This window comes from Aegilops tauschii, chromosome 6 (genome assembly GCF_002575655.3).
Source record: "Aegilops tauschii subsp. strangulata cultivar AL8/78 chromosome 6, Aet v6.0, whole genome shotgun sequence".
Lineage (NCBI taxonomy): Eukaryota > Viridiplantae > Streptophyta > Magnoliopsida > Poales > Poaceae > Aegilops > Aegilops tauschii.
Window position 1 is genome coordinate 446,896,222 of NC_053040.3, and position 10,605 is coordinate 446,906,826.

The window sequence follows — 10,605 nt, forward strand, 5'->3', positions numbered from 1 at the left end:
ACGACGTCGGATCGGTACCTCGTCGGAATGGGGCTCCGGCGGGGTCGGCTGGGCTCCGGCTGGGCTCGGCGAGGGGCGGCGAGGCTCGGGCGGGGCGAGCGGGTGGCGAGCGGCGGCGGCGCACGGCGACGGGCGAGCGGCGGCGGCGAGGCGCTGCGGCGGCGGCGGCGAGTGCGGGCTGGGGCGGCGGCTCGGGGTGAGAGGGAGGGCGGCGGCGGGGTATTTATGAGGGGGGGGCTGGTGGCGTGGGGGAGGGGGCAAGGCGGCGGCGGCCGTGCTCGAGGCGGACTCGGGCGCGGCGGCGGCGGCGGCTGCGCGAGGGAGACGGCGGGGCTGGGCCGGCCGGCTCGGCTGGGCCTCGGCCCGGCCGGGTGGGTTTTTTTAAATATTTCGCAGAATCCCAAAAAAATCACAGAAAACTAAATAAAAATCCAAAAATGATAAAACAAATTTTCCCCGTCTAATTAAAATAATTAGAACAAGGTGAACATTTTTTTGACACAAAAATGCAGTTTTGAAAACGTGCAATTTTTTTAATGCAATTAAAATTGCAATAAAATCCAATATATGATTTTAATATTTTTCCTCCAATATTTCAATTGTTTTGGAGAATTCATATTTTCTCCTCTCATTTATTTTAATGTGAAATATTTTTCCGGAGAGAAAATAATTAAAACCAAAATTCTCGTTTTATTATTTGATAAAATCAAATATGAAAAATCGAAAAAATCCCCAACTCTCTCCGAGGGTCCTTGAGTTGCTTAGGATTTATCGAGGATTTGCCAAAATGCAATAAAATATGATATGCAATGATGATCTATGTATAACATTCCAAATTGAAAATTTGGGATGTTACACTGTCTGGGGAGGGAAACCTCACCCTGGATCGCCTCGTTGGCGATGATCGAAGGAGCCATCAAGCCTTTATCGCGACGGCATAGTGGAACTCTTAATGAAAGCACCAATGTCGGTGTCATAACCGGCGGATCTTGGGTAGGGGGTCCCGAACTGTGCGTTTAAGGCGGATGGTAACAGGAGGCGGGGGACACGATGTTTACCCAGGTTCGGGCCCTCTCGATGGAGGTAATACCCTACTTCCTGCTTGATTGATCTTGATGATATGAGTATTACAACAGTTGATCTACCACGACATCGTAGAGGCCAAACCCTGGAAGCTAGCCTATGGTATGATTGTTGTTGTCCTACGGACTAAACCCTCCGGTTTATATAGACACCGGAGGGGGCTAGGTTTACACAGAGTCGGTTACAAGGGAGGAGATCTACATATCCATTTTTGGGCACTCTTTCCTATCCAAATCATTGCCTCATGACAAAATTTAGCTCAATTTGCCCAGTAAATCTTCCTTGGCAAATTTCCAGAGTTTTTGTCCAGCTAGAACCTTTGTGAAAGAAGTACTAGCTATGCATATCCTAATGAGTTGAATTTTTTGCCACATATTCTATATGCCCATATCATAGCTCAAAAGTTTAGCCCCATCTAACAATCCATGAGTGATCACCATCCAATCTTTGTTTCTCGTAATATTTTTAGTTTGTGAAGCAACTATATTTTATATTGCTTTATAATTGCTGAAAATTTACCAGGACATGACCCTGCCCATAGAATCTCCCTCCACCAAATTTTAGCTCATTTAATTTAACCATTTTCCCTCAATATTTTCCCCAATTTTCTGTTCAGTGGAGAGCATTGTGAAGGAAGTACCATTTTTATATATCCAAATGACATGAAATTTATATAGTTCCTTCATATGCCCAAATTATCACCCTCCTCCAAATTGCAGCTCAGTCAAATAATCTATGAGAGCCCAGGTTCAATTTCTATTTTATGGCCAGATTGGCACATTGCAAAGCAAGTGTTATCTAGACCCCTCCTATTACCCTCAAACTTTTTGGGCACTCTTCCATACCCAAATCATTGCCACGTGATAATATTCCGCTCCATTTTCCTGGTAAATCTTCCTCAGAAAATTTCCAAAGTTTCTATCCAGAGAGAAGCTTTGTGAAGTAAGTACTAGCTAGGCTTACCCAAACGATCTGAAAATTTACCAGGACATTACCATACCTATGTAACTTACCTACACCAAATTTGAGCTCATTTCATTTATCCATTTTCTCTCACTAATTTCCCAAGTTTCTATCCAGAGAAAAGCATTGTGAAGGAAGTACCACTTTGGCATGTCCAAATGGTATCAATTTTCTACAGTGCTTTCCTATGCCCAAATAACTGTCCTCCACCAAATTTCAGCTCAATCCATTCATTATTTTGAGCCCAGCTTCAAAATTCATATTTCTGTCCAGTGTGGTACTTTGCAAAGCAAGTACCACCTAGGCTCCTCCTTTTGAGTTGAAAATTTGTGAAGACAGTCTTCTTAGTAGATGATCATCCTCAGCCAAAACTCACGACCGTTGGCCATGTGCATTTCCCGTACCGCTAATCAAACACTTTGCTGCTATTCATGTTTGAGCATAGTTCGGTCTCCTCGTGAAAATATTATGTTGTAATTTTCTTCCTAGCACCTACGTGGGGAGTGCCCAACCCACTAGACATGCCTAGGCCACCCAGAACGCATGGCAATGCCACGGCCATGCGGTGACCACGCAGCGGGCATGCGAGTTTACGTGCTCTGGAGTTGGGGCCCCCGGCCACCGTCCAAACCTCAACGTATCGCCACCAAACCATGTATTTCTGATTAAATAGATACTTATGTAACTAAAAGTGATTTTTTTGAAAAAATAAAGAGCAAACTATAAGGCAGCTGCAGTTCAAATTTGACCCATTTGCTGTTGAATCAGCGGAAATTTGTGTTTTTCATGAGAGGTGGATCAAAATTTTTTACACCCAACCATTTTGTCAATTTTGCATTAAATATAGCCTAATATTTTAGAAAATTGATTTGGTCCAATTTTGCAACAAATATACGGTAGGTCCTTCACACAAAAAACTCATTTTGGGCACTCAAAAAATGGAAAATGTATTTTTGGTCCAAAGAAAATGAAAACTTCCTTAGGCAACATTGTTTGCCATTCCAATATTCACCCTTGTGCACAATATTAAATCATTTGAACAAATTATGCCATGAATGTGGCCATAAGATTGATCATTTGGCTTGAAAGCCATGAATCTTCACACATGATAGCTCCTTTCCGAGAACACTTTTTTTAAAGAATTATTGTATTACAAGTTTATTACTTTTCCTGGTAACTTGGTCACATATAATGACACAATGCAATGGTTTTCCAATTTTTTGATTTGTTTTTGAATTTTTCATGCCTGTTTGAAAATGTTGTCAAAACAGCGGGCATGACCGTTCCTAGCTCGTGGTTGAATCTTGGATTTTTTTGGTGTTTCTATGATTAAATAGATACTTATGCACCTATAAATGATTTTTGGAAAAAATAAAGAGCAAACTATGAGGCAGTTGCAATTCAAATTTGACCCGCTTCCTACTGAATCGGCGGAAATTTGTCTTTTTCCACGAGAGGTGGATCAAAGCTTTTCACACCCAACCATTCAGTCAATTGTGCATTAAATATGTCCTAGTATTTTGTAAAATTGATTTGGTACAATTTTGCAACAAATATTTGGTAGGTCCTTCACAAAAAAGCTCATTTTGGGCACTTGAAAAATGGAAAATGATTTTTTCATGCAAAGAAAATTAAAACTTCCTTAGGCAACATTGTTTGTCATTCCAAGATGCACCCTTGTACACAATATGAGATCATTCGAACAAACCATGCCATGAATGTGACCATAAGATTGATCATCTCGCTTGAAACCCATGAATCTTCACACATGATGGCTCATTTCTGAGATCACTTTTTTAAAACAATGGCCGTATTGCAAGTTTTTTATTTTTCCTGGTGACTTGGTCACATATAATGAGACAATGCGAAGGTTTTCCAAATTTTTGATTTATTTTGAATTTTTCATGCTCGTTTCAAAATGCGGTCAAAACGGCGGGCATGACCGTTCCTAGCTAGTGGTTGAATCTTGGAATTTTTTTGGTGTTTCTCTTATTAAATAGATACTTTTGTACCTAAAAATGATTTTTGAGAAAAATAAAGAGCAAACTATGAGGCAACTACAGTTCAAATTTGACCTCCTTCCAACTGAATCGGCAGAAATTTGTCTTTTTCACGAGAGGTGGATAAAAGCTTTTGACACCCAACCATTTGGTCAATTATGTATTAAATATGGCCTAGTATTTTAGAAAATTGACTTGGTCCAATTTTGCAACAATTATTTGGTAGGTTCTTCACAAAAAAACCCTCATTTTGGGCACTAAAAAAATGGAAAATGATTTTTTCGTCCAAAGAAAATGAAAACTCCCTTAGGAAAGATTGTTTGCCATTCCAAGATGCAACCTTGTGCACAATATGAGATCATTTCACCAAACTATGCTATAAATGTGGCCATAAGATTGATCATCTCGCTTGAAAGCCATGAATCTTCACACATGATAGCTCATTTCTGAGAACACTTTTTTAAAATAATTACCGTATTACAAGTTTTTTATTTTTCCTGCTAACTTGGCCACATATAATGACACAATGTGAAGGTTTTCCCTTTTTTTTTGAATTTCTTATGCCCGTTTCAAACTTCGGTCAAAACGGCGGGCATAACCGTTCGTAGCTAGGGGTTGAATCTTGCAAAACTTTTGGAATATCTCTAATGAAATAGATACTTATCTACCTAGAAATGATTTTTGGAGAAATAAAGAGCAAACTATAAGGTAGTTGCAGTTCAAATTTGACCCCCTTTCAGATGAATCGACGGAAATTTGTCTTTTTCATGAGAGGTGGATCAAAGCTTCTGACACCCAACCATTTGGTCAATTATACATTAAATATGGCCTAATATTTTAGAAAAATGATTTGGTCCAATTTTGCAACAAATATATGGTAGATTCTTCACAAAAAACTTATTTTGGGCACTCAAAAAATGAAAAATGGCTCTTTTGTGCAATGAAAGTGAAAACCCCCCAAATCAACATTGTTTGTCATCCCAAGATATACACATGTGCACACTATTGTTTCATTATAGCAAACTATAAGTGGTTAATATGTTGAATGTTTACCCTGAATTAGAGGGTGAAAATTATAAGAGAAACAAAAGAAAAAAACAAAACTACCTAAGCTTAATTCTGATTGGTGGAATCACGAGTGGCTTGGATCGATGACCTGGCAAACATCAGTCCATCCATCCGTCCAGCGGTCCATCCCATCCGACGGCAGCAAACCCCCCTCTCTATCGCGAACCCCACCCAACCCTTCTCTCTCGCACGAACCCCACCCATGGCAGCAAGCCCTCCTCTCTCTCACGCTAACCCTAGCGCTGCACTCCTTCCTTGCCGCCACCACCTCTGGCGCCAGATCCTGGCTGCCGCGTCTCCCTCCGACCTCGCCGCCGGCGCTCCCGCCCTCTCCCCCCTCCCTCACATCCCCTCACCTCATCGGAAGAGAAGAGGGAGATCATGCGCGCAAGCAGGTCAGGCGGCGGCGGCTCCCAGATCCGCAAGGGCTTGGACCTGGAGCTCCATCCCCATGGCAGCGGCCGTGGCTGCGGCTACGGTTGACAGGTCCGCCATGGGCCTGTACCTGGAGTTCCGTCTCCTCCATGGGGTCGGCTTCCAGATCCGCATCCCCATGGGTTGGACCTGGTGCTCCATCTCCATGGCGTCGTCTGCTTCCGCTCGGCCGTCCGCGTCCTTCTGCTTCTCGTCGAGGTAAGATATTCTCCCAATTTGCTCTTCCATTCCTTTACCTGACGCGCTGTGGCTTCCCTCCCTCCTCACGCAGAGTGCCGTGGTCGTCGTCGTGGAGACCTCTCGGCCCCGGCTCCGCTGCCTGGCGCGCCTTCAGGTCGCCGGTCATCCACCTCCCTCTCTCTCTTTTTGCCCCCCACTCGATCCCATCTACCTAGGTGGTAGCTCTGCGTAGCATCTGGTCCTTGTCATGCTCTGTGTGTCTGTCTTTAGAGATACTCTGTGTGTCCGTCTTTAGATGTTTTGATTTGCATCCTAGAATCAATTCATTTGCAATCCATTTGATGTTTTGAATTCATTTGCACAATTAGATCGAAAACAATTGCCACCAAAAAACCTTGAGTGCTGCCTATGAATTGCCTCCTATGAAGAGGATGTAGCATCTCCACTTAATTCCCCCTGGCTGCCCAATTTTTCTTACTGTATATATGTGCTATGTGTACCCCTAGTCATTAAAAAACTAGTTGTTAATTTGATTCTCTGCAGTTTGTCTTAAGTTAGCTCCCAGCTCTCACTTCCGTTTACTTGAATGTTTAGGGTGGTGGATGAATGAGACGACTGCATTGTGCTCCCAAGAAGATTCTGAACTGCCGAGGCTACCCAACTAGCTGCGAGTAGACAAGCGAGGCATGGCTTGGTTACTGACTGCGGTTACTGGTAAGAACCTTTTACATCATGGTATAGCTCCAAGTGTACATTCACCACGGTTACTGCCTATGTATAAACCAGTTTTCAATGTACTAGCGACATGTTTTAGCAATTAAAGTTGCAGTTTCTATAACTGAAATGCTACAAAAATAGGGGCCAAAGTGGCAGATTGTTTCTTTTTAGGGGCAAAGTGGCAGATTAGTTGGTACTGTAGTAAGTTGCTTATGTTGGTGTGGTGCACTCAGTCATGTTTCTTTGCACTAGAATTTTCAAAAAACACTTGATTTTTTAGGGGTGGTTGTCTGAACTGAATTGCTTAGAACTTTCCTATCCAAACAAGCGTTGCCATTTTTCAGTATAATATGAGATTTCTGTGAAAAGTAGTCGGATCACTCCCACAGACTTTTGTTCTTTGATTTGAAAATTGTAGGTCACGTAGTACAACCATTGGTGTTGTAGCTGAGCACCTTTCTTTTTTCTTCAGTACGGCCACATGTTTTTTCTTTAGCTCTCAAACTGCAGCTTACATGGTTGTGCTTTCTTAGCTCTTAGCTTTCTTAGTTCTTAAAATGCAGCTCAAATCCTTGTGATATATATTTATCCTAGATAGACAATCAATGTTGTTCTATCTAGTTCTACTCGGACAAGTTTCTCAGTTTCATCGATCATTTCTTTTTCAGCGAGAGCGCCGACGCGGCGGGGTGGGGCTTTCTCGGCCCGTTCGGGCTGCTCGTGCTGGTCGACGACGGCCTGTCAGAGCAGACCGCCGTCTACTTGTACCTGGTCAAGAGTGCGGACGGGAAGCTCAGCACTCACTTCTGCCAAGTCGCCTTCAGGTATGCACACATTGATCTTAAATCTGCACGCGCTTCTAATTACAGTGTACTACGCCATGTTGTTTCGGTATTTTTGATGTAATAACATCTTTTCTTATGGGATGGAGGGAGTGGCATCTATCTATCTTACCTTGCTGAGAAACTACTTGCTATCTCAAATCATGTTTGTCAGGTCATTGAAGACGAACGTTCTCGTCAAGGCCGTTTACGGAAGCTTCGTCCCTGTACTTGATGGGGAAATCTGCAAGTGAGAATAATGGTACGTTTCTTAAAGTAAATTCAGAAGCGTCAGTTGACATATTAAGATTGATTGGTCTTTGACTCATCAGTTACTGATTTGATTTTGTCCTGGCGGGGCGCTACTAGGCCAAGCAGAACAGGAAGAATATCATGCTGACCCGCATCATCAAGCACACCATGGAGATCATACACCTCCTCACCGACGCCAACCCCATATTGCCGTCTCTCCTTCCTTGAGATAGCTAGTATTATATGATGTCAGTTTAATGGATGAGAGTAGCAGTAGGATCATAGTTTTCTTCAGCTGCTGTCGATTGTCACTGTTTGCTGTTCCTTCAGATAGCTAGTATTAACTGGTTGCTTGCTTCTGTACCATGCTATCTATGGGTTATTAGTATTGTTTATTCCAACCATGAGCTTGAATTGTGTAGGAGTACAATAGCACCAGGTTAATTTGTAGAAGTGAGGTTACTGAATTTTTTCTATGCCATGGTACAATTGTAATTCGAATGGTAGCCAGTTGACACGAGCTGTTTGGCCCAATTCCTGGTCTATATTAGGGGGTACAATTGATTACTTTCTGTATATATTTGTTAGCAATGGATGAACTGATCAGGGAAACAGTTCTGAGCTGATCTGAAGTTTTGAATTGGTCGAGCACATCTAAATTTGGAGTGCTTTCTGTACTGCAGTCAGTGCCTCAGTGCTATATGTTAGAACCAGGCTGTTCGGCAGTTTTCTGCTTCTCTGCTGGTAGCTTAATTATAAGAATACAATTCTCACTGAATGTACTTTGCATTCTTACTGTATCTACTGCTGCCACAATCATAATTATACCAACTTATTTATCATAGCTAAATAATAAACTGTAGAGGCAATTTTGCAGCCTGTCAATGCCACCAGGATAATAATGACCCTTGCCCCGTTAATTTATAGTACTTCTGCTCTGCTCCTCCAGGTACCCTCATCTTTGATTTCTTCCCTTCAACTCTCTGATGCTGCTTTCCTTCATCATGCAGGCATGCCCCAATGCTCCCCTCGGTTCGGGCACCCGATGCCAGGCAGGCTGTGGATGCCCCGGACCTCAAGGCCGGCCGTGCTACTCCAGCTGCTCCTGCCCCGGCCATGCTCAACTTCGCTCCTGGTCATTTGCCGCAGGTGAGGCACTTGCCTCCATGCTTGGATGATTCTACCCGCTCACTTAGTATCATACTTGAATCTATGCGTACATGGTACATATAGTTTTACTGAAACTGTAGTTTTTGTAGTTTTACTTTGTGTTCTTATAGTTTTACTGAAACTGTAGTTTGGTCCATCTGTACACCATCTTTGAGGTCCAGGCGTACGCCTCCATGCTTGCCGGAGGCGCCCTTCCCTTCAACCTCGAAATACTGTGGTTTTCAATCACCATGGTTTTCTAAAAACTTCGTTGCCAAACTAGCCCTAAATCTGTTCATTTTCTGGTTGGAATATTTGCAATAGTTCTGCTAGTTTAGAGTTTGGAGCATTTGATGTGTTTTGCGTATCATATTCTGTATCATAGCCTGCATCATGTTCTGTATCATGCTCTGCATCATGCTGCTCCCTTGGAAGGTCGGCTCCTAGACCGTAATTTCACACAACTTGTGCTCTGCTTGTGTCAGTACATGATAGCTTGATACCAGTTCCTTGTATTGCTGATGCAGTTGTGCAAATTGCAATATGCAGGGCTTCCTAGTCTGAATTTCTAACGACAACTAATTCAGAGTTTCAGACTGAATCTCCATTTGCCTCTAATCTGAGCATGTGATTGACAAAAAGTGCATTTTCATAATTTTAGTGTTACTCTAAAAGTCTGAACCGGTTTGAATCACAACTTTCCTTTGTCTTCATTACTTAGGGACTTTGAAACTTCTCTTGTTATTTAGCCTCATATACTGGATGCTACTCATTTACTGTTCAAGCCCAATTACCCAACCGATGCTATAGTATAGGGCTCATGCCGATGCTATAGTATAGGCATGTTAGCTGTGTGTATGTAATCTAACTTGCATACAATACAAAAAAAATACACTTCCGTGATGACACGTGTTTCTCACAGTAGGTCGCGTTTTTTGTCATGCATGTACATCCATGACAAATTTATGACAGAATCAAGATAGTCATACCTGTGCTGTCGTAGAAGTGTTCCATGACATTACCAAAATTATCATCACGGAAGTGTCCACTTCCATGACGATAAATCGCGCGTCACAGAAGTGCTTTCGTCAAGGGTGACCGACACATGACATCCACCGTAACGGAACGCCGTTAAGCTATCGGGTCGGGTTTTGGATCCGATAACCCGTTAACAGCCCCGACCAATGGGGATTTTCCACATGTAAAATCATCATTGGCTAGAGGAAACACGTGTCGGCTCATCGTTGGGACAGATGTCATCCACTCACTGGACAGAAGGCGCCTATGATACGTCGACACGTGGCACGGCCCAACAGTGGCCCATTCCTGTGAAAAGGCCGGCCCGTTTGACTTGGTCAAAAGCTGGCGGGCCGGCCCATGGAAAGCCTGTTAACGGCTTGTTTGCATATAGCCCATTTACAGCCCGCTAACCCAAGGCCCGTTACGCCCTATCCGAATTAGGCCCAGTAGCGTCACCTGGGCCATCCAATATGATTCCAGCCCGTTTTCACTTCTGGCCCATGTATAGCCCATGACGTCTTTCGGCCCATATGAGGCCCTTTGTAACTCTTGGCCCATTAGCGGCCCGTGCTGAAACTGGCCAGTAATGAACAGTGTATTACTTTACACCCATTAACGGCCCGTGGTGAAACTGGCCCGTAATGAACAGTGTATCACTTTATACCCATTAACGGCCCATTATTCCGTTGGGCCGTTTCCAGCCCAAGTTAACTTTCGGCCTTCTGAGAGCCCATTTATTCTTTGGCTCATTTGCAGCATTCGGTTACTTACGGCCCATTACTGTCATTTTCTGCTTGTGGGCCAAATTCAGCCCGTCGTTACAGTCGGCCCGTTTGTGGACCGTTAGTCTGTTGGGCCATTTTCATAGCATCACCAAATACGGCCTACTAACGATGGCCCGTTATGGTCGTCCCATG

At 43.4% G+C, this 10,605-nt stretch overlaps 1 long non-coding RNA gene across 3 annotated transcripts; it reads left to right on the forward strand.

The window, feature by feature from the left end:
• Positions 1-5,301: 5,301 nt before the first annotated feature.
• On the forward strand, positions 5,302-8,668 carry LOC109744196 (uncharacterized). Of its 3 annotated transcripts, XR_012188120.1 has the most exons (7): positions 5,465-5,747; positions 5,821-5,883; positions 6,324-6,443; positions 7,115-7,270; positions 7,443-7,529; positions 7,637-7,767; positions 8,530-8,668. It is a non-coding gene; the product is annotated as an uncharacterized lncRNA (long non-coding RNA). The 3 variants fall into 3 exon arrangements; XR_002228259.4 differs by lacking the exon at positions 8,530-8,668 and having other exon boundaries at positions 5,302-5,747; positions 7,637-8,133; XR_005760667.3 differs by lacking the exons at positions 5,821-5,883; positions 8,530-8,668 and having other exon boundaries at positions 5,342-5,747; positions 7,637-8,133.
• Positions 8,669-10,605: the final 1,937 nt, after the last annotated feature.